The sequence below is a fragment of the Podarcis raffonei genome, chromosome 5, assembly GCF_027172205.1.
Source record: "Podarcis raffonei isolate rPodRaf1 chromosome 5, rPodRaf1.pri, whole genome shotgun sequence".
Classification (NCBI taxonomy): Eukaryota; Metazoa; Chordata; class Lepidosauria; order Squamata; family Lacertidae; genus Podarcis; species Podarcis raffonei.
This window is the reverse complement of record NC_070606.1, coordinates 61,225,979-61,248,785: the sequence shown is the minus strand read 5'-3', so window position 1 is coordinate 61,248,785 and position 22,807 is coordinate 61,225,979. Positions and strand designations below refer to the sequence as shown.

The window sequence follows — 22,807 nt, the reverse complement described above, 5'->3', positions numbered from 1 at the left end:
AATGGGCTCCGAGAGCCAGATCAAGGGTTTCTAGGTTACTGGCAGGTTCTTGTGCATTTCCTCCGATAACTCAGTTGGTGAGAGTGTACTGCTGATAACACCAAGGTCACAGGTTTGATTCCCCCGATGGGAAAGCTGCATATTCCTGCATGACAGGGGGTTGGACTAGATTATTCTTTGGGTTCCCTTCCAACTCGACCATTCTATGATTCTATCTATGATTCTATGATTCTATGATTCCATGACTATTACCCAAGGCGTGATGTGACAGGACATCTACCCAAGGAAGCGTTGCATGCAAAAGCCTGCTGTTAGAACGGCAGAAAGTGCAAATGTGCTGACCTCATTCTGTGCCACGTCCCCATTCATATTTAATCCGTGATGGATCCTCACAGATTAATAATTGATGCAGCTGATTGAGCTTTGTCTTTTTGTTTTTGATGCCTGGCTAGATCAAACGCATGAATTTCATTCTGAAGTGCGCAGACTGTTGACAAATAAAATGGAGAGTTTGTTTTAAAGTTAAATTGCAACCATTTATATGAAAATGCCTTAGGTTGCTCGTGCCCCCCTCCCCTCTTCTGCACAACTATATTTTATAGCGCATCCATATTTTATGCAAATATTGGTTGCAGACATACCGCAGAAAGCCATACATACATTACAAACATAGATTTCTTATGAAACAAACATGAATTGCCTGGCATCTGAGCGACAGTAATGCCTGATTAGCTGCTGTACTATTTAATATTTGATGTATGCTTCATGATTATTCAAAAACAGTGCAAGGAAAACTCAGGATGGTCCGCTGAAGCTACTACGTCTTCTAGCCGAATCACTCAAAACTCAGGACACATCCCCTTCGCCAGCATTTAGAAGCAAAGTTGCTTTAGTGAGGCTGCCAGGAAATAGCAGAGCCAGCCTGTTTACTCACAGCTTGGGTAGCAAACTGTAGCAATTGAGAATCATCCAAATTCAGCAGCAGGAAGCAGTTGTGCCTAAGGAATAATCTAGGGAAAGGTTCCCTAATACTTTCCAAATATCTGCAAATATTGCAGTGTTTACATATCTTCTGTTATGTCTGAAAATTACCCTTTGCAAATCCAGAGTTTCCATAGAGTTAGACTTTAAAAATAAGACTGTACTGGTGATGTGAATTATTATTATTATTATTATTATCATCATCATCATCATCATCATCATCTGGGCAGCTGTGCGCATTACTTTTCTTAAAGAGTATTAAACTTCTGCGGTACAACACATAAGCTGTATCTACACATGTACAAGTGTCTGTGTGAAAGGGTTACACTTGTTGATATGTACAGCTCTGCTTTATGTGAACATGAGTACACAGATTACACACTTGTCAAATGCAACATGTGAACACACTTCTGTACAACACCAGTTCACCTATCTTTCTCCAGCATCCCTATCCAGGGTCATATCCACACTATATATTTAGAGCACTATAGTACCACTTTTGGCAGTCAAAGTGTAGCTCCCAACATTCTCTGTGGCTGTTAAAGTAGCACAACAGTATTTTAACTGTACCGTGTGGATGGGACCCAGGTTGGACATAGACCAACATAAGCTCAGAGCTCATGCCACTTGATGAAGCAGGAGGAAGGCTGGGCTGAGAAATGGAAAGCATATATAGACCTTTCATTCTTCATACCAAATAGATGTAGTAAGTGCCCATGTGGCAACAGAAGAGGGAGGGAGTACAGCCTTGGTAAACATATGAGCAGCAGTGGATTGGGATATCGTGACATCGTCCTGGTGGTGGCGCCACACTTGTTGGGATGGAGTGGTGATGACAAAGTCAGGGGAGCTGGCAATCCTGCAGGTATGCATATACAGTGGTACCTCAGGTTACATACGTTTCAGGTTACATACGCTTCAGGTTACAGACTCTGTTAACCCAGAAATATTACCTTGGGTTAAGAACTTTGCTTCAGGATGAGAACAGAAATCATGCAGTGGCGGCACAGCGGCAGCAGGAGGCCCCATTAGCTAAAGTGGTGCTTCAGGTTAAGAACAGTTTCAGGTTAAGAACAGACCTCCAGAACGAATTAAGTTCTTAACCCGAGGTACCACTGTACCTGCAAAGCTCTGCAACCAACCCAGAGCTCCCTGACCTTGCTGCTGCCACCTTACCCAATTCCCATCTCAAGGAGCCCAGCACTGCTGTCTGGGGGAGAATGCCACTGCCTCTGTCCTTCCTCATATGTCACCACTGCAAACGAGGATCTGCCTCTATGAATCACAGCGCCTGTGAGAGGAAAGCCCATGTCTCTGCTTTGTTTTGTTTTAATTATTATACATTGGCAGGCTGGAGGAAATTTGCCTTGAGCTATAAGCTCAGGATGTGATGCCACAATTACTGTACTGATTCACTACAAAGTGAACTGAAGAGTCCCTCAGGGAGATACACCAGGGAGCTGCAATGTCCCTTGTCTGCCTGTCACACATTTGCCCAGTGTTTGGAGATGTGTGTTTACATGGATGAGGAAGGGATATGAGTTCACCATTGGGCTGGGGGCAGGGGAATTAGAATCGGTTTGCATTTTAGGACAAACTAATGTGCAGTTCTCAATCAGTGTACAAGCTGAAACACAGCCACCCTTTGAAATGTGCATTTCTCTGAATTTTGCAATGTATTCCTCCGGCCAGGTAATGTGCACAAAAATGCATTTACTAGGGTAAAGTGTTCACATGAATGTCTATGTTTCTGAAGGTAGCATTAGAAATGCATTTTCTTTGGGAACTTGCTTTGCAAAATTGTGTACTTTGCAGTCGAAATCTTGATTTTTAATGAGGACTTTAAAAAATCACAAACTGATATTGAAATGAGGAGCACTGAAAAATGAGGAACTGAGAGAAACCAAAACTGAGTCACCCATCCCTAGTTCACAGTATTCTGGCTAGTGATGGGATTTTCTGATAATCCTGATGTCAAAGTACACCTGATACCTTCAGTATACAGCTTTTGACAAATGCTGAAGACATACCTCTTTACCCTGGCTTCTGACATTCGAGATGCGTATTTTTAGGTCTTACCTTATTTCTGCAATTGTTAGTTGCTTTAAACTGTTTTTAATATTGTATTTTAATTGTTGTAACCCACCCAGGGACCTTGGGTGAATGACAGGTAAATTATTACACTTCTTATATGCATTTCTGTGCACATAATATTAGACCCATACTCATATATACCCCACATTTCCTGCATAGAAACAGAAGCAGACAACAATGCATATCACTGCATAAAAATATTAATACTCATAAATTATGTTGTAGAAATACAGTGCAGCATGCGGCTTAACTCTGCTTTACAGAATAAAAGTGATATATGCAGTTTTGCATATAATTTTGGTATGATTAATTAAAAAAAAATACACCCAACATAGAAAGAGTTTCTCAGACATAAGTGGTCACTCAGCACAAGAGACAATTCAATGCGAGCAAATTCAGTTGGGTCAGAACTGCCAGATTCCACATAGAAATCTGTTTAAAATGGTTCCCTCATCTATCCCTAACTGGATCTCTGAAAGGCTGTTGCCTGTGCCACCATTGCAGATGTTAAGTGTAATTTGTTTGGGGTAGGTTGTTTTATTACGCATTTAACTTAGGTGCAATGCCCCTGGTGTAAAGGTAAATACCATTAAGAAACACAGAAGTGCCAGCAAAAGCCTCTTCGGGTTACATGGGAATTGCTGTGCTTCTTCCTTAAGTTTTATATAAGTACAGATAGGCTTGGCTGATACCATTAAGGGTCATTATGTGGAAACAGATTGGAGTCAAACAATTTGTTGCCTTGTTTTGCCTATTCCATAGATTGTGTTGATATAGCTGCAATAACAGCACTGTTTACTTTAGCAGATCATTACTGAGGCCTATCATGAAATGCTTTGGCCCTTTAAACTTTATTACCAATTTATATTACTTACATTATTTTGTGGGGCAGTCATTCCCCAAAGTGTTATATTCCCATTAATTTCTTTTGTCTAATGCATGCTTTACATTGCAAAACATGAAGCAACGGTCATATTTCTACTTTATGGTTGCTCATTCTTCAACTCCTGGTGCAGCAGATTAAACGGAGACCTCTCTGTTCATTTTGGAACCGAGTCTCTCTCCACGGTGAATTGCAGTTGCCAAAGTCTGTGGATTTCAGAGAGTCTACTGTTGTTCAAGGACACAGGCGCATGCTTCATATGAATACGCTGCAGGAAGATGCTCTCAATTTGAAAAAAAGGCAGGTAACCTAAGCTGTGACTTCCATTCCTTTTGCTCTTTCAACTGATGATATTCCACAGCTACATGTGAAGATTGTAGGGCAAGAACAAGCTAAGCTGGGCTCCTGCAGGCCAACACCAATGGCGTGATGCAAGCACTGGCACAGTACCTCCACCTGACAAATGTGCAGGTGGGCAGAAATGCTACCAGGAAGATCTCTGCCAGAAGCAATCAGTGGAAGACCCTGGAATAGGAGGGTTCTGGGAACTGGGATCAGAAGGGGATAAGATGGCCTGGGATCTATTAGATCCTCAATTGGTTTTTACTTCCATCATGGGATAGTATAGACCAGCACTTGATCACTGTGTTAGCTCCAGGCTGGCATAACAATTTATTGAGATATTCCCCAATTTACTTGTGAAATAATAATAATAATAATAATAATAATAATAATAATAATATCTTACTTTATCAGGGAGCGATCAACCTAACTTTTGCAAATACAAGAGACTCTCTTTCCTGACTTGCTAATTATTCAAAGTTTTTTTGATGCATCTCATACCATGCTGGTAGACAAATGCAACCTGCAACAAATAGTTGCAAGTATGAGATGTTTCTGTTCAGGGTTCCAGGCAGTCAGGCAGCAAGACATATCCTCCTCCAGGGCTGCACAGACACCATACATTTAAAGCACATTCTCCCCCCCCAAAAAAATTTCTGGGAACTGTTATTCCTTAGGGTGTTCGGAATTGTATCTCTGTGAGAAGTAAACTACAGATCCCAGGATTCTTTGGTTAGGGGAATGTGCTATATTTATATTTATATTTATTATTTATATTATTTATATTCCACCCTTCATCCAAAGATCACAGGGCGGTTAACAACATAAAAATACATAATATACATACATATTATGTTATACATAATATAACAACAACAACAGCCTATAACCCCCCTCCCACAAACATATTTAAAAGGCCAAAGGCCTGGGATAAGAGGATTTTTTTTGCCTGGGACCTAAAGATATGTAATGAAAGCACTGGGCGAGTCTCTCTAGGGAGAGCACCCCACAGGTGGGGAGCCACCACAGAAAAGGCTCGTTCTCATGCTGCAATGAGCTTCTTATTCGGACATTGTTCCTTTCACTTCAGACCAGGAGGTCAGAAAATATGGCATGCAGCCCAGTCATTTGAGAGCCACAATCTCCCCTCAAGTGCTTAGACTCAGCAGAAGCCTTTTAAGTCCACTCCAGCACATAGAAATGTGCAAAAATAACTTCCCCCACAACACAGAGCAGATGTCTTGCCATAGTTTCATCTACTGTTTCATCAATAAATTTTACAGATATCTTGGATAATGAATTCCAGAGGAGTAATCTGCTTGCTAGCACAGGACTCTGAGGAATATCTTTGTGCAATGAAATCTGCCCCACCCCCACGCACCCTGAGGAACATCTCTGTGAGGCTTGGGATGCACTGGGCCTGCTACTGTTGACAGTAAACTTCCTTTCACTTTGCGTTTGACTAATTTATTTTGTTTTGCATTGTGGACCCTCCTCACTTGATTAAAAATCCGTCCGTCTGCCCTGTATGTGTCTGCATAAACTTTTTGGCCTGTTTGAAAATGTTGTGCCACATGTCTGAGAGTAAGACTGCCTTTTGCTTAGAGACTAATGCTTCCTCCATTCTTGTCCTCCACACATAAATTCTGCCGCAGGAAAACCATCACGGAGCCAGCCTTATCAAACAGAAGCAGAGACCCTTTGGTAGCAAGCCTCTCTCTCCATTTCAGAGATTCCACTTGGCTCTTCTGTAGCTGCCTTGGATATTAAAAAATGAAAGCCACTAATAATTTTAAGCTCTTTAATGCATCCTACAGCATTGTGAGCAATAGAAAATTTCCCCTAAAAAGAAGGGGGAAGTGGAGAGGAAACCATGAAGGCAGCCTTTTCATCTTCTAAACTGATTTTATTACGGCAGTAACAAGAGCAATTTCAGTTAAAAGGCTCTTGTCAGGCAACAGTAACTGTAGATTATGGCTGCCTGAGAAACAGTCTCAGCCAAACACAAATTTTGGGATTACTGTTTTTTGGGATATATTTTTTTAGAGCATTTACTGTGGAAAGAAAAAAAGGGGGGTAGATACTTTCCACTGAATATAGCCAGATTTTTATCTTAATGTATAACAAAGTCAGTTAATTAAACCACAGGTGGTCAAGGCTACCAGAACTTATTTTTGATAACAGCAAAGAGATTTCAGATCTCTCTCTCTCGCTCTCTCTCTACCTTGTTCTCAACTCCCTGCCCCAGTACGTTATCAGCCATGCTGTTAAAAAGCTGGCATCCTCCAAGGGAAAATAGATGCAACAACATGACCTTAGCTGAGCTCATGTTCAGGAAACCTGAGCAGTCACAGAACTTCCAGTTTCTCCTCCAGAGCAATGGCAGCCCAATTAGAAGCCATGTTAGGTGTAAGAAGCCAGGCAGAGGGCAATGCGATGGCATCTCATGTATCCCAGTTCCAAACACAGGAGCTTTTCCAAAAGGGGGCTGTCAGGTGCATTCTTCTGCCTTAGCTCTAAGGCTGAAGAATTTACATTTTGAATATCAAAGTTGATTTATACAGCTATGTAACTATAATACTTATCACTGTGGAAAAAAAGATAGAGACTTCACTTTGATTTTATTCGGACCCATAAATCATTCTTCCATTTCCCCCCGAAGCCATTTTGATCATATTTCCTACCCAAATACCTATCTGACATATTAATGTGCAGCTTTGCTCTACCACAACAGTAAAGATGCAGGAGGCATATGCACAAGCAGTTTTTATGTCTCCCCCGCCTCCTTTCTTCACCCCCCTCAACCTTCCTCTTTTTTTCTTTTTTGCTAAGTGGATGGGAAATTAGACATCTTGTCTAGGTTATGCGGTGGTAAACATTATCAAGTCACTTTGTGGGGTCTCTCCCCAAACAAAGGATTTTGAAGATAAATATATATATTTTTAATGAGGGCTATAGAGATTTCCAGTTCCGGAAGGATAGTGGGGAAGAATCTGTAACTCTGGCAGAGCACATATGTTGCATGCAGAAGACTCAGACTCAAAGCCAGGGGGCAGGTTGGGGTGAGAAAGGCTGATATTCAAGCAATCCATGTCTGCATCTGGAATGGAAGATTGAGTTTGGGAGAAGATAGCAAACATTCAGATGAGCTGTTTTGGGTGCTATGCAGGTTTCAGGTTGTAGCGAATTTCCTGGGAGGGAGAAACACAATCAGTTCATTAAGTTAGCTTCATAGCTGAGTGTGTCTTTGGCTTCCCACCTTGAAATCCAACTCTTCTGTCATTGTATCTTATAAGGAGAAGGATGGTTGGAAGTGGCTCTCTTGGCTGTGAGTCCTGGAAGACCTGCTCCCTGCCTTGCAGGCATTTTTCCCACCTGGCTTGGGAGGGTGGGACCTTGACTGACTCCAGCTACGAAAAGCTGAAGCGACTGAACAGACTTTTGGGTTGGGGTCTAGTTTAGGGGGGGGTTATTGCTGTTGTTATTGCCATAATTGTTGAAGATGTTTAAAATTGGCGCAGGCTGGGTGCAGGCAGTTAGTGACTGTGCCATGTGCCAGCCCCTCTTCAACTTGGGAATTGCAGTTGTCCTATCAGACAGTCCTTGGGTCTGCAGCTGCAGTTGCTGAATGCCAAGTTAGCTCTGAGTAGGACCTCCCTCATCTATGATCTGATTATGGATGAGGAGGCCAATCTGGTCGGTATCACTGAGATCTGGGTAGGTGAGCAGGGTGGAGTTGGTCTCTCTCAGCTGTGTCCTCCTGAGTACTCAGTGCATCATCAGGGCAGACTTGAGAGTTGCTGTGGTCTACAGAAATTCCATCTCTCTCTCTCTCTCTCTCTCTCTCTCTCTCTCTCTCTCTCTCTCTCTCTCTCCAGGTTCTCTGTACAGTTTGGGGCTTTACAGTGTTTGTTCCTGGCACCGCCCAGCAGTTTCCCTGCCTGAGCTGACAAAGCTAGTCTCAGAGATGGTGTTGAGGGCTCCCAGACTGCTGATCTGGGAGGGACTTCAACATTCATGCTGATGTGACTGACTGTGGGGTGGTTCAGGACTTCATGGCTGCCATGATGACCACGAGGCTGTCCTAACATGTCACTGACCCAATGCATGTGGCAGGCCACACTCTGGACCTTGTTTCTCAACTGGGCAGGAACAGCATGAACTGAAATGATGACCCTAAGATTCACCAGGTTCTCAGTAAAATCTCTACTCATGAGCAGTCCTTTGTTCCTTGAAGCCTCCCTCCCAGGCTACAAAATGCCCACTATCATGCAAATTTCCAAGATGGGAACTGTTATTATAGACTCCCCTTGTCAATCATTTCCCCCTCCCCTCAGGTTACGGGATCAAGGAAGGTTGGAGCCTTTAAATTTCCCACCCCCAGAAAGAGATCTGCCATTCTGCAGATAAGCCATGGAAGATACCTATGCTTGAGGCACTTGCCAACACTTCAAATTAACCCTATATTCTCCACATGAACAAACCAGAAAACTATGCATCCCCTTGCCAGATGCAGCAAGACATACAGGTAGGACATACTTTTCCATACGATGCACAGATATGTAACCAAGCAGTTCAGTTCCTTCACAATCTCATACAGAAAATGCATTCTTCTCTGTATAAGAAATGTCATATCAGTAGTGTTTGATCTGTGATGTCCACCATACAAGCCATCACTTGATACTGCACTCACCAAATGATGATTTGGATGCCCTGGGTATTTGCACAAAGAAGCTGAGAGATAACATGAGAGATAACATGTGTGCCTACACAGAGGCCTCTTCTCTACTCCAATGTGTCTACCACCTCTATTAAACTCTGTGAGCGTGAGAGGCCACGAGTGCCAGTGATAGCCAGCAAGCTAGGCCTGCTTGCAAATAGATTTGAAAATGTGTGCAAGCCCATTTTCAAAATTCACAGAAGTGCCTTTGAAAAATGTGACCTGCATTATCATTTTCCATTATTACCCTCTATGACCCTCACGGGTATAGACTGAAGGACATGCAAAGTCTGAGAAGACAGAGTCTGAATGTCTAAGCAAGTTGCAGGTGCTTTTAAAGTAACTTTCAAAAAGCTAAATACAATTCTCTGATGTTTAGTTTTAAAGAAGTGTTCCCTTGCATGACTAGTTTTATGCGGGAGAGAATTTTTAATGCTGAGTTATAAACCCCCAGAGGAGTGTTGCTAATAAAAATGCTGACAGACCCTTAACTACAGCAGCATGCATGGATGGGGCTGCGGTAACAAAGGGGGGAATAGAGCAGTCATCTCTAACTATTCTTTCTTTCTGGTATATTGCATCTTTGAGAGAAACAGACCACGGGCTGAATATTGTGGTTCCTTCCTGCACTTCCAAATCTAGCTCTGAAAATTCTGGCAGCCAAACTAAAATCAGTACTGATTTTGATGCATCATTATGGACCAATAATTTTTTACCGATGTCAGGTCAAGAATACAGGTGTTTGCAAATTTACCCAGGGGTCTCAAAACCTGCAAACTACAAGGTCAGATGCTGACCTGAACATCTGTACTATGTAAACAGTACACATGTTCTATCAGTTGTACACATAGTGCTCCTGGCCAGGACCAGCCCTATTGTTGGGCATAGTGATACACAGAGGGCAGATGCGGGAAGAAATCATTTCGTTTCCCTCTGCTGGAGGGCAAAGATATGTGCTACACCTGCTAAACTGGCCTGCTGCCCTCAGGTGGCCATAGCAGATTATGCTGGTGCTTATGCTGTCGTGAACTAAACAAGGTCAATGCAACTTTTTATACTGTCATGATACGAAAAATTGCCTATGTCATTAATATGTACTATTCTGTATGCTCTTAGAGTACAAAAATAGCAATTACAGTGATGGCAACCAAAAGGAAGCTTCTTTGGGAATAAGCTTGCTTGTTCAGCAGGAAATCACAAACAGGCTACAGCAAGCGGAGTTGACTCAGATAAGTGTTTCCACTGAGAATAGCTAATCGGGCCAAATTAGCTATTATGGCATAACTGCTGTATGACTAATTTGCACAGTCCACAGTGGCTGATGATTATCTAATACAGCTCTTCTACCACATGCGTGGAAGTCTAATGGGGAAACCAGCTGCATCACGAGACGTTCAAGATTAACAAAGACTGCAAGAGTGTTGATAGTTGTTCAATGTGGTGCAGCTCCCTCCAAAATAGGAACAGAGGGGTAAGTTACCTATCTGGCAATTTATCAAGTGCACCCATTTCTTTGCCACTTGAAAAGCCCCGTTGACCAGCAAGCTGCTTTCTTGCCCTCATCTATCAGAAAGCACCCAGTGGATCTCATCTTGTATTTTGAGGGAGAAATCTTGCTTGGGCCTCTTCAAGATGTTACTGTTAAGCATTAAGTAAAAATGCATTTGAGGATGTTTGTGATAGCTCTGCCCCACCATGGCTATTGCCACCATCCTCCCAAGTATTGGAAGGCAATGTTATGAGACCTGTGCAGTCATGGGACCTGCATATTCGAGGGTCTAGACCACAGATGGAGAACCTTTGGCCCTCCTGGTGTTTGTTGGATTGGATTACATCTCCCCTCATGTCTGAGTGATGGCCATGCTGGCTGGGGTTAGTGGGAATTCAAGTCCAGCAACATCTGGAGAACTACAGCTCCCCCTTGTCCTGGCCTAAACTATAGTTATAACTAACCATAGTTTCTCCAGGTTTGGATATAGCAAATAACTGTGATTAGTTGAGAATTAGTGCAAAAGCTTCTAATCTCCTTGTGACTGTGTCAAAAGCCCATGGTGAACCTGGACTCATTCCAATAGATTATTGTTAAGCTATTGTTTAGCACTGCATCCAAGTACAACCAATGTGTCTGAAGCAAAGTGATTGGTGCCTATGTTTGTAACAGTCACTCAGCATGCATAAGCAGTCAGTTGCCACCATTATAGGTGTCCATGATCCTAAAGCATCATCACAAATAATAGAATCTGCAAGTATTCCCCACCATCACTAGCTCTCTCACGCTCTGTGTGTGCTGTAAATAATGACAGAATTCTCTTCTAGGCAGATTTTGGGTGAGGATCAGAAGATCTAGGCTGATATTCTCACTCTGCTATAGATTTGCTATCCATCCAGTTCATACATGAGATAACAGAGTAATTGGATTTGAACCAACGGACTGAAGTCAATGGGCCTCATCAGCTTAAATCCAAGTATTTCACTTCAGGTGGTTTATGGATTGCAGCCTTTGGACAAAATAGTGCTTCAGTTCATCAGCTCTCCATTCTGCCTCCAGAGCACATTTAGTGGGAAAACATTAAATTATATAGCATTCAGATTGGAGTACAGAGGGCCCTTCCTTGTGTTGTACCCATTACTTGAGGGCATCTCAGGGAGAACGGAAATGGTTTCAACTCAGATTTATTCCATCCCTATCTCACAATATGAAGGCATGTTGTGCTGAGCAAGTGGTGCTTAAGGGTGTGTTGGCAGGACCTTTCAAGAACAGCTGTTATTTCATCCCTTGTGGTACCTCTGCAGGTTTCGCTTCTAGGTTTTATTTGCAAACTGTCACTTAAAGATGTGGCACTTGAAAAGAGATCTTTTAGGTAGCCTAGAGGGAAGGGATGCAGCTTAGCGGGAGAGCATGCGCTAGACATGCAAATGGTCCCAGGTTCAGTCCATGGCATGTCCAGATAGGGCTGAGAAAATTCCCCTCTGAACCCCTGAAGAGCTGCTGCCAAGTCAGTGTGGGGCAAGACGGAGCAGTGCTCTGACTCTGCATAAGGCACTTTCTTATGTAACCACACCAACTCGGTGCTTGGACTACAATCCCCATCACCCTTTGCACTGGCTGGGGCTGCTGGGAGTTGTAGACCAAAACTTCTGGAGGGCATCAGGTTGGGGAAGGCTGCTGTAAAAGCCTGATGCAATGGAGAAAAGGATAGGAAATAAAAACAGGAGGTCATCAGCTATCTGTGCAGCATGGCAGCAATGTCTTAGTAGAGGAATGATGTAGCTGGAGGAGGAAGTTAATAAAAATTTCTCACTCGCAGCCTCAGTATATTGCTTTGCGTATTGTGAAAGATGCTGACAGCTGAATTCTGGTGACCATGATACATGTTTTTCCAGGCAAGGGGAAGTGAAATGTTAAAAGGCCTCTTTTTCTTATTATCACTCAGCAGATAGATAACCGTAGCAATTAAAGTCTGGCAAGGCAATAGCCTTGGATGAATCTCATCTAAGCAACATTAAAGCAGAGCGATGCTGAGAGGCTACTAAGAGCACATTTGCACTGGCCGTTTTTCAGGGGTCAGATGTTCATCTGACCTCCACAGTCCACACCGCACCTGCGTCTGCACTGCAGACTGAGGTAAGGAGAGTTACAGCGCAGTCTCCACAAGGTCGGAAAATGAGGTTTTCCTAGGAAGAAACTTCCCACTGCTATGCGGTGAGATTTAAGGAAGTAATCATAACAAAGCTAACCATTCTGTGCTTGCTGTTGCAAAAACTGGCAGAGGCCTCAGGGCACAGCCTGTGTTCTTCTGCAAGGTTATTTTTTTATCCTTCCACAGCTGTGGATGCTCTGTACTTCTGATATTACTGACCTTACCTGTACCTTTTCCACTTTTATTACACACTTTTTAAAAAAACAAAAAAAACACCGAATGAGCAGAACAGCACACATTACTCAAAGTGTGGATGTTCTATCAAGTTATATAGAAATAGCACATAGAAATACTACCCTTGTCCTGTATGCATTCCCTCATCATTCCAATGGTCTCTAATATAGGGTTGCCATATTTCAAAAGGTAAAATTCCTAAGACCTACAAAGTTGTTGAGCTTTCTTTTAGGGAGACCCCAAAATTGTTGAGCTTTTTTATAAACATGCCAAAATTATTGAGCTTTTTTGGGGAACAAACCCAAATTGTTGAGCTTTGTGGTTTTAATCTTTTGGAGCTGTTTACACTGCTTTTTCCATTGCACTGCCATACCTATGGGTTTCCCCTGACAATTCGGCAAAATTCATCCCTGGTGCCATTTTAACACCCAAAAGCGTATCAGGATATTCCTGATATATGGCAAGCCTGCTCTAATACATTGAGATTTTGATAACTGCAGTATGTCTCACCAGTACTTACAATGTATAATCCACAAGAATTCCAAGATTCCTTTTTAAACCATACTTATTATTTCCTATTTTCATTTGTAAAGAATATTAACACATTGGAGAACATTAGTACCAAAATGGCCCAGATTTACCAAATGATTTTATCCCATTCTCAAGAACAAAATATATCCCAAGCACACTCAAGTACCTGTGAGAGTCACCTTGGAGTAGATGTGAGGAGAGAAGGGCAAAAGAAGAATCTGAGGCCTGCTTCTGACCAGCTTCAGAAACAAAGAATTTGTTCCCTCATAAGGTTCTCCTTTGTACGTATTCCAAAGCTCTTCTGTGTGATCTGGAATGACACCTGTCTACTCTAAGCCTGTTTGGAGCAAGTTGCTTTCAGAAAGGCTGCTTAAATGGATTGTTGAATATGCCAAGTCTGTGGCACGCAATGATATGATGAAGCCATATGCTAATTGTGTGCAAAATTCTAATGCTGGGTAAGTACAACTCTAACCGCATGAAGCAGCAAACATCTACAACTTCTGAGATAATGAACATGAAGCACTTTGGCCACTCAGACACTCAAAACAAACTATGTAATTGTTTAGTAGCAGTGGTGGTGGCAGCAGTAGTTTCAATAGTGGTGACCTAACTACATGTTTACCAAGAGCAGCCCTATTTTGTTGCCTGTTGCTGGCAAATCACTGTCACTAATTTTCCTTTCTGGGATCCCTTTTCATATTTTAATCATATTTGTGTGAGCAGCGAGTGCTATCATTTTTCAAGTTTTAGTTCCCCTTCCAGCTTCTAGAAGAGGACAGCCATGTCTCCTACTTTAGGATAGTCCTCTTTCTGAAGATAGCATTTATTTGAAGAGTTGTCCAGTCCAGTTGTCCTGGTCCAGAAACTGCCACAGGTAAAAGGCATTCCTGGCCAAAGAGGTCACCTGGGCCTCTAGTGACAAAAAGCTGCAGTCACACAACATCTGGAGGACCACAGGTTCTCCATCCCTCACCCAGAGTAAGGATGGATGGATCAGCCTATTTCTAGTCCATCCTTGAACCCTCCAGTTGTATCTTTGGCTACCTGTACTTATAGTCTGACCTGAACCATTGCAAGCCCTGGACAAAGCCTTCTTTCTTCCTCAAACATAAGAGTCTCTGTGGTTGTGTTTGAGAGGGGAGCCAGATCAGTCTACAGTACACATTTTAACACCTTTTTGTATTTTTTAAAATCATGAACTGCATTACACAGTTCAGAGAACTGCAAAGTCCAAAGGTAATTATGATCCTATCTGTATATTATTAGTTTGGGAGGAGCAAATCAGGTTGGTCCACTTACACATGTAGACCAAATGAGATTCTCCTCCATCCACAAACCTGCATTCCCCAACTCATTTAATCCAATAGGACAAACAGGCCTTCTCCAGAGTAAGAGGGTTATGGAGAGCAGCCTCAGATCAGATTCTGACTTAGGGGAGCAATTTATGAAAGTGCATATTTCCTCTCCATTTTTCAAACATTACCCCTGTTCAGTAAAAAGAAATATGTTTGTTTACTTCAGCTCTTCCCCCCCTTGTTCCCCCCCCAAAGCAGATTTAATGAAGCAAACTAGGAGGAGGGGCCCTAAACCTTCATAAGGATCAAAGGAACAGGCAGACCAGCAATTGATCTGACAAGGTGATTAAGAGCCAAGCAGCCGTGACAAATAGCCCTTCAGAGGAAGTTAGCCTTTGTGGGAGTGACTCGATATGACCCCAAGGTAGGATAATTATGTTAAAAAGTCAAGAATTGCCCAGCACACATTTGAACATTTCCATTTCCTTACTTTCCTGAACATAATTAAATAGCTCTATCAGATCAAAATCTCCATTTGGAAATGAAATTAAGTCTTTACTACTATGTAAAGTTTGTGGGAAATGTGATAATATGAAATCTGTGCCAAAGGAGACAGGCTTGCTGTGCCAAGGTATTAAAAGACCAGGGTCTAGACAGTTTTTGCTGCTGGTCCAATAAAAGAGATCCCCTGACTTATTCTGTAGGACTTTACAGAATATGCTGGCCTATTAAAGCTTACATTTAGGCAAATTCAATCTGGGATCCCAAGAGCACATTCCTGGGGTGGGGAGTAGTTTCACTACAAATGGTTTTGAAAAAATAAATGGGTTAAGTCCTAGTACTAAGGTTGAACAAATAGGCAAGTAAAACTTGGACTGCAATCATATATGCATTTACCTGATAATAAGCCCCACTGAACACAATGGAACTTCTGTGTACTCATACATATATATTGTGCTGCATAACAGCTAAAAGTTGCTGACATGCATGACCAAAGGGGGAGGGAAAGTTTGCTGCAGACAGTCTCTTAGGATTTAGTGAATTCCAGACCATTCCTTGGAACCTTCCTTTGTGATCTTTGCTCTTCCCCACTTGTCTGCTCTCTCACACTCTCTCAGTCACTGCTTATCCTCTCCTCTTCCTGCCTTCCCTTCCTCTGCTCTCTTCCCACCACTGATTTTTATTATTATTAATATAGCACCATCAATGAATATGACACTTTACCAAATAACATAAATAAAAGACAGGTCCCGATCCTAACTCCTGAGAAGGGGTAGCATAATTCCACACACACCCTCCATGGTTTCTTACAGAGAAAAATGGGGAGGGGAAATGATCAAAAGAATCCATCCCCCTAAGTAGGCCATTTCTAAGTAGAGAGTTTCTGGAAATAGGGGTGGCATCTGCTGGTAGTCATTATTTTGACTGGCTAAGCAAAGGAAATGGGCAGAAGCATCTAGGAACCCACTCAGTCAGTGGAAACATTAATAATGACTGTGTGACAAGTGAAAGACTGGATCTGGGAAGGTTTATGTCCCACTTTGCCCAATGGAGGAGCATCCACTGTACTTTGATGGTAAGAACCAATAGCCACCACACATGAGATCAGAGTTTGCCTGCAGCTCCCATTCAACAGCACCAGCACCACACCTGCTTCTGGCTCCTTCTTAGGTGGCTCTCGGTGCTTCTAAGTTGTTTCCTTGCGCACCTTCCCCATCACCATGCCCATGGGCCCATGAGATCAACAGGGCCCTTTGGCTTTTCTCCTCTCTACTCTCTAGGACCAAACAAGTGTGAAGGCAAGTTCTCTTGTGGGTTTGGTTCCCATGCTGCCACCTGGAAAAGGCTCAAAGGTGCTAGCATTTCCGGCCTGCAAGTTTTCCTACAGTGCTGAAACGCCTTTCCTTTGTTCAAGGAGTGGGCTTGGGGATTGGTCTGAGAGATCTAACAAGGCAGAGACAAGCAGCAGACAAGCAATGTGTATGCACATGTGTGTGTGTGTGTGTGTGTGTGTGTGTGTGTGTGTGTGAGAGAGAGAGAGAGAGAGAGAGAGAGAGAGAGAGAGAGAGAATTGGTTTTTAAAACTGTGTAGTAGTTTTTTCTCCACCTGCCCCCTTTTCTGCATTTTCAGAAATCATTTGAGCAGTGTTCTTTGGCAATCCTCACCTCACCCCCATGAAAAAGATCATATTAAGAGATTATTCTCTGCACAAGGTCATCTTCTGTTATTATTCTACCCCTCTTCCCAAACTGCTTAATGAGGTTCCTTCCTCATTCTGGTTAAATTGGCTGACATAGCCTGGCGAACAACCAATATATTCTGTGTTTCTAAAAGCGATTTCCCCCACCCCCAGAAGTGATTAAAATATTTATATCTAAGAATACTTGAGGCTGTTGCATAATTTCATTGACTCTAACAATGTGGTTTTGTGGAGAGAAATATCTGCAGATGAAAGCTGGCTGTACACACCTGACTCAGGCATTTGGCATGGATTTCCTTTAAATACAGTGGTACCTCGGGTTACAGAGGCTTCAGGTTACAGACTCTGCTAACACAGAAATAGTACCTCGGGTTAAGAACTTTGCTTCAGGATGAGAACAGAAATTGCACGGCTGCGGCACAGCAGCAGTGGGAGGCCCCATTAGCTAAAGTGGTACTTAAGGTTAAGAACAGTTTCAGGTTAAGAATGGACCGCCAGAACGAATTAAGTTCTTAACCTGAGGTACTACTGTATACAGTGCCTGTTTTGAAAGCTTAAAGAATTTGTGGATGTGGGGGTACCAATCTATTCAACTCAAATGGGATTGAAATGGAGGGCAACCAAATGCTTTATCCACAAACCAGTTAAGCTTCACTGCTCAGATTTTATAGCATCATCCTAACCATATTTACTCAGAAGTGCTATTGAATTCCCACAGGCATCTGGTTGGCCACTGCGAGAACAGGATGCTGGACTAGATGGGCCATTGACCTGACCCAACATGCTCTTCTTATGTTCTTAATGAGGCTTACTGGCAGAATAATTCAATTGGAGTTTGAAGGGACTAATTTATTTGAAATTTTCTGACTCCCAATAGTGTAAGAATATGATCAATGAAAAAAATCTCCCTCTGGTCCAGCTTTATATTGCTGAAATATAAAGCTTTGGCTGGCTGGGAGTAGATTTCTGTGTGGAAAGACTATGCTCTATTCACGTCCTGCTATCCAAATGCACATTATACGAAAATTCACTTATCCAAACACAAGTAGTTAATACCCAAACCTTGCTATGCACACCACACATTCAGATATCCAAACAGCCAAACCTGTATACAAATAAGCAGCCTTAAACAAGCCTTACTTTTTGTGTTTTTTGGATTCATGGTAGCCGTTTTGCCAGAAACCATGACGGGAGGGAGAGCAAGGGAGGAAGGGGAGAGATTGAACAAACAAGAAGGTATTTTTTTCCTCCTTTGTTTGCCTTTTTGCAATGTTTCAAAAGGCTTTCCTGGTTTTTTCATCATTTGGGGGCCAAAATTCCATGGTCAGGAACTCATTACAAAATTCTCCATATGAATCAATGGAAATAGTTGACTCATTATGCAAACTCTCACCTAACAAATGAGAATGCATTGTGTTCAGAATAAATTCCTGGGCCAAGGTTTCTTTAATTCCTATGAAATACACCATTAAAGGTGAATAGTTTTGTTATGACAGAGATTTTCATGGACTCAGGCCTACTGATAAGACACATGAAATCTTGGTTCATAAGTATACAAGTGAGAATAAGGTGGGTGTTGAATGGCAATGAGAGTCAAAAATATAGTCAGTGAGAATGATAGCTTAAATCCATGTTCAGTGTGCACCCCTTTTACAGTTGCTGGCTGGTAATGATTGCTGAAGACAAGAGGGATGAATGTGCTTTGAGAAGGAAAGGGAAGGGTAAGGCACCAATTGATACCCTGTACCCATGGGTTCCTATTAACCTGGAGGCAGCCCTGAAAGCAAGAATTGCCTAGTTTTCTCTCTGGACTCAGTGAGGTTACCAATTGCATTGTTCACGCCTTAAGCAAAGTACTTAAACATTTAGGTCTTTGTGGGCAACTGCTGTATGGTTTCTGTATTATTAAGATTCCAACTAAAGTATGTATAATATTTACTGTAATATATAATTATAGCATTTTTAATATGGGATCTAGCTGATGGTGCCAGGCAGAGAGGGAAGCAGAATTCCCTCTGTTTGATTCCCAGATGTGTTGCAGCTGGACTATATCTCCCCACACCTCCCTTGCATTCGCTTTTTTATTTTAAAAAGAACAAAAAACCTTTCTAACCACCTTAGAACATGTTGATGTGCACTTCCAAACAGAGGCTTCCAAACAGACATGTAAATCCTTCCCCTTCCTCTCTGCTTGTGATAATACCTCTCTTTTGTGTATATGCACACGAGCTTATTTCACTCAGGCCAGCTGATATATTTTGACTTTTTTGCCGCTCGTTCATAAATTCCAAAGGCTGGAGCACTGCACAGCAAACTTGCGAAGATACTATCACTCACCTCTCCGCTTCAATAAATCCTGAGCTGATTAAGCTCTGCACCCCGGAGGTGGCAACACAAAGCTCTTCCCGGTGTAGGAAATTGCATAGCAAAGCTGAAAATGGCAATGTGGTCTTCCTGGAACAGGGCTAGAGGCAAAAGAAGAAGAAGAAGAAGAAGAAGAAGAAGAAGAAGAAGAAACATTAAGTAAGTCCGCCATGCACTGTGGTGCCCCCTCATATATCACTTCCACTTTTGAAAGTTCAGGGTCACTGCTTTTTGTCTGAGGCCACAGGACATTCATTCATTTATGTTTGTTGCTTTTCAGACCGGAGGTAGTATTCCAGCCCTGAGGTACGCTTCTGATTGGCGGTACATTTGTTATTACCAAGGAATCGTGAGCATGCAGGGATCATCTATGGTTTGTTTGTTTTTTTAATGAAAATTGAAATAATTCTGGCTACAAATACAGCTCACACGCTATGCTGTGTTACAGCTATTTGTTGCATTTCCCTATTATACTCAATGGAGAGGCACCTGAAGCTTCAGGTTTTCATATTACAGGCAGAGCAGGTGTTGCCCCAAAGTGGCTTGAAGCAAATCAACCTCCTGGTCAAAGTTCCAAAGCAGAATCTGAATCAAATATGTTTATTTTTTTCCCCAGTACACACCCCAAGGAACCAAGAAAAGCAAGGGAGTGCAAAGATTCATTTCATCACTTTGTAGGTCAATACAGACAGCTTTCAAATGTACACTGTGGTAAGCTGTCATTTGGTAGAATATCATCTGTATTCAGCCTGAATATAGTAAGAGGCTGTTAGTCACTTTCCCCTTCTAGAGTATCTCCCCTGATTGTTTCCTAATGGAAGAGAAGTGTTATGCCTCTTTGAAAATTCTTTTTTCCTCCTCTGATGAGAGAGGGAAAGGTGGTTCCCTCCTTCTGAAAGTGTAATTCTGAAAGGCTAATAGGTTCAGACAAACCAGTTAAATGACAAGCATTGATCAACACATTTAGCCTCCGTCCATTGTTCGTAAGGGTATACTCCCTCAGCTTCAGGCTGGCAGCTGTCTTTCATCTCAGTGAGTGCCTGGCTTCATGAAATGTTAAAAACATCCCTCCCTTTGATGGCTCTATCAATACAATATTATCGAACTCCAGTCAAACACAATGAAGACACACTCCTCTCACTGTTGGACCCCAGATGAGTCGTCCACTAGCTGAGTAAAATCTCCATGTTACCTGCTTTTTAGATCATTACAAAAAATCAAGTGAGAGAAGTGTGTGTGTGTGTTGTTACACACCACCCCAATCTCCACAGTGGTCTGATATTCCAGGGGTTACAGGCACTTACCCAGGGTTTCCGTTTCCATTTGGAAATGAGGCACAACAGAGACTGGGGTGATTTTATGATACATGGTTTATTTACACAGATACACAACTTGAGCCTACTGTGGAGAGGTTCACAGCATTACACTCCAAGTGGGTCTCTTGCCTCTCCCATAGGCACAACAGCCTTCAGTCCACAACAGAAATCAGCCATGCTCTCTGTCTCCTTTATACAGCCTGTCCCAGTTTTGTTAGCACATCACTGCCAAATGATAAATACTCTGGCCTTTGGTCTCCTGCAGACTCCTGCTCTAGAGGAAGGAGGCACTCTAAAATGCTGGTGAAGGTGTTGTTTTATTTTAAAAACTGCAAACTGATGTGAAAATGTGGTGAACTGAACTTGGAAAAACAAGAAACAGAGAAAATTCAAAATTGACAGGGCTACATCGTGAAAGCTGCTGAGATCAGAAGCAAATGCAGAGGTTCCCTGTCTGCTATCCATCGTGAGAACTGAGACACAGCTGAAGGCTGCAGCCTTTATTGAACAGCAACAATGGTAAACTGAGCATAAGCACGTAAGGAGAGCTTTGCTGGCTGAGACCAAAGTCTGAAGTCCAGCATTCTCTTCCCAAAGTGACCAGCCAGATGCTTCTGGGAAACTCAAAAGCAATGAGTTCTGACAGCATCACGAGTAATGTTTTTGCCAAAGTACTTTCCAGTTGGAAGAGTTGAGAACAACTCTTGGCTTTGCTTATATCATTTATGAAGTAAGACACAGCATGTCAGCAGAGGTAATGTCATCTGTTTACAGTGTGAGCATTGCACAATTGGAAAACTCAGAATACGAACCCCCCTGAACTCTGAAAACTAGGTTTTGCCAGGAAGATGAAGCAGTCCCTGGTTTTGTCTCTTGGTTCTTTCTCCATGAAGAACATCTTAGAAGAACCACACCCCAAAAGTACAAACTCAAACATGCTCAGTTCCAACTTTCCTAAAGAAACCATCTTTCCCTTTTAGCCACAGGGTGGCAACAACATAAACACATCTGACTCAGACAAGTGATGATGTGAACAATTGCAGACTGGTCTGAAGCTCCCAATTTTTGTGACATGAGAATGAGTTGAGTTAATGAGCAAATAATGTGTGGGTGAAACTCTGCAAATCCTTCTTATTCATGGAAATTGGTGGCTACTGAACATGGCTTATGTAAGTGAGCCTGGGAATTTACTCAACATACATTTACTCGACATTATTTAAGAGCAGCCCCTTTCTACCTGAGCATCACCACCAAGATAGGCTGAAGCTGTTCACTTTATCAACCCAGTATGGTTGGCCATAAAGTATAAACCTGGGTTCTGTGTGACAGTTTTTATCAACTTCTTCCCCAAGGTCACCTTAGCTCTTGAGTTATAAAAGTCTTAGAACCTGTTGTGATTAATTTTGATGAAGAGAAGTCAGTCCATGTTTTTTTCCCCTCTGGCTGCCTGGCTGTTCTGTGATCTGTAACTACACTACATCACCCTGAGTAATGAAAATATGCCCCAACAAGCACTTGGAGAGGGAAAGCTTGAAAAAACAGCTATCCATCATAGCAGCCAGCCTCCGATGCTTCATGTCTTCTTCCATTTATAAGGAGAAGTTGCTCTAGGTAATGGGTTCCCCCTTCTGGTGTCACAAGCATCCCAGTACTCCAAAGGGGTAAAAGCACATGGTTCACCACACCCCAACTGCTGCCTCTGAAGTTATAAAAGGGGGGACAAAGGGTCTATCCAAGGTTAGTCCTATGCAGAGTAAACACATAGAAATTAATGGGCATGAGTAAGTCCTATTAATTCAGTGCATCTACTCTGAGTAGGATTTAGCTGACAAAGGTAACTGACAAAGTTATATTCTCCTGATGGACTTTCCTCCATCATGAATGGAGTGTAATTTGACTGCTCAGTTCTTCTTCCTTACCTCAGAGGGCTACCTTTTATTTCATTTTATTGAGCATGACTGACATATTGCTGAATCAAAAAGTAATTCTAAGCAGTTTACATAATAGTATAAAACAGTCATTTAAAAAAATTATAAACAAACTCTGAAACAGCAGACAATAACATTATCAAGATACTGATAAAATCAACCATTTAAAAAAAAGATTGTATGATTATATGTATTACATATATAAAGCAGCCTGGCTTATAGTTGGTAGGCTATCATCCTTTGCATCATTAGCTGGGAGTCAGCCCTACTGGAC

At 42.2% G+C, this 22,807-nt stretch overlaps 1 long non-coding RNA gene across 1 annotated transcript in view; it reads right to left on the bottom strand.

The window, feature by feature from the left end:
* Positions 1-19,387, bottom strand: part of LOC128414394 (uncharacterized) — a 47,479-nt gene extending 28,092 nt beyond the window's left edge. The window contains exon 1 of the long non-coding RNA XR_008330651.1: positions 19,263-19,387. This is a non-coding gene — a long non-coding RNA (uncharacterized LOC128414394). The remainder of the gene's footprint in view (positions 1-19,262) is intronic.
* Between the last annotated feature and the right edge of the window lie 3,420 nt (positions 19,388-22,807).